Source organism: Arachis hypogaea, chromosome 12, assembly GCF_003086295.3.
Source record: "Arachis hypogaea cultivar Tifrunner chromosome 12, arahy.Tifrunner.gnm2.J5K5, whole genome shotgun sequence".
In the NCBI taxonomy this organism is placed as follows: Eukaryota; Viridiplantae; Streptophyta; class Magnoliopsida; order Fabales; family Fabaceae; genus Arachis; species Arachis hypogaea.
In genome coordinates this window covers 56,253,343-56,254,896 of record NC_092047.1, presented here as the reverse complement: position 1 = coordinate 56,254,896, position 1,554 = coordinate 56,253,343, and positions in this window count along the sequence as shown.

Below are 1,554 nucleotides of genomic sequence, written 5' to 3'. Positions count from 1 at the left end.
GCAACTAAGGTTTTATCACCAATTAAACAGTGATCGCCTTAGCTGCGTCCTTGGCGTTCACAGTAAATACTCACTATTGGTGTTGACTCTGACCCGCATCCAGGTTCTTCCCATGAGTACAATCTCTCGCAATGTGGCCAGGCAAACCACCGTTGAAGCAACCACCTATACCAATCTTGCAAGAGTCATATGGATGAAAACGTCCACAATGATCACAAATTAAATCTGGAGAAACCTTACTCTGATTCCCTCTCCCTTTGCCACGCTGGTACTAATCATAAGGGTTCTTTCTGAAGCCTCCTTGACATTGAGACGCATGTCCTCCTCTCTTCAAATTCAGCCCCCTCGGCTGAAAGTACTTGCCACGTCCCCGACTAGTGTTTCCTCCATGAGTGTCCTTTGACAAAGCTACCGTCTTTGCATATTCCTCAACAACTCTCGTCTTGTTCACCAAATCGGAGAAAATACGAATCTCCAAAGGAGCCACAGTAGTCATGATGTTATCCTTCAAGCCTCCTTTGATACTTGATGCACTTCCAGCTTTCGTAGGTCTTCGGGGCACCCTGACACACCCTAGAGAACCTACAAAGCTCTTCAAATCAGTTAGTATATTCCGCCACAGACAAGGAACCTTGCTTCAGCTACATAAGTTCCATCTCCTTTGCTTCCCATGCAGATTCAAGAAAGTAATCCTTATAGAAAGCTGTTTGGAATACATCCCAAGGGATATCGGCATTCTGAAGTTGGAGTGGTATGCGAAATTGTTACTCAGGTTGTGAATTATTTTTCGAAATTGATTCCCTGGCGATGGCACCAAAAACGGATGCACAGAATCACGGTCTAAACATATCTTCACAACTTCGCATAACTAACCAGCAAGTGCACTGGGTCGTCCAAGTAATAAACCTTACGTGAGTAAGGGTCGATCCCACGGAGATTGTTGGTATGAAGTAAGCTATGGTCACCTTGTAAATCTCAGTCAGGCGGATATAAAATAGTTATGGAGTTTTCGAAATTAATACCAAAATAAGGATAGAAATACTTATGTAAATCATTGGTGAGAATTTCAGATAAGCGTATGGAGATGCATTCATTCCTCTGAACCTCTGCTTTCCTGCTGTCTTCATCCAATCAGTCTTACTCCTTTCTATGGCTGGCCTTATGTAAGGATGTCACCGGTGCCAATGGCTACTTTCAATCCTCTCGAGAAAATGGTCCAAATGCTCTGTCACAGCACGGCTAATCGTCTGGAGGCATCACCCTTGTCGTTGGTTGCATCCTATTCCTCTCTGTGAAAATGGTCCGATGCGCTGTCACTGCATGGCTAATCATCTTGGAGGTTCTCGATCATACTGGAATAGAATTTACTATCCTTTTGCGTCTGTCACTACGCCCAGCACTCGCGAGTTTGTAGTTCGTCACAGTCATTCAATCCCAGAGTCCTATTCGGAATACCACGGACAAGGTTTAGACTTTCCGGACTCTCATGAATGCCGCCATCAATCTAGCTTATACCAGGAAGATTCTGATTAAGAGATCTAAGAGATACTCATT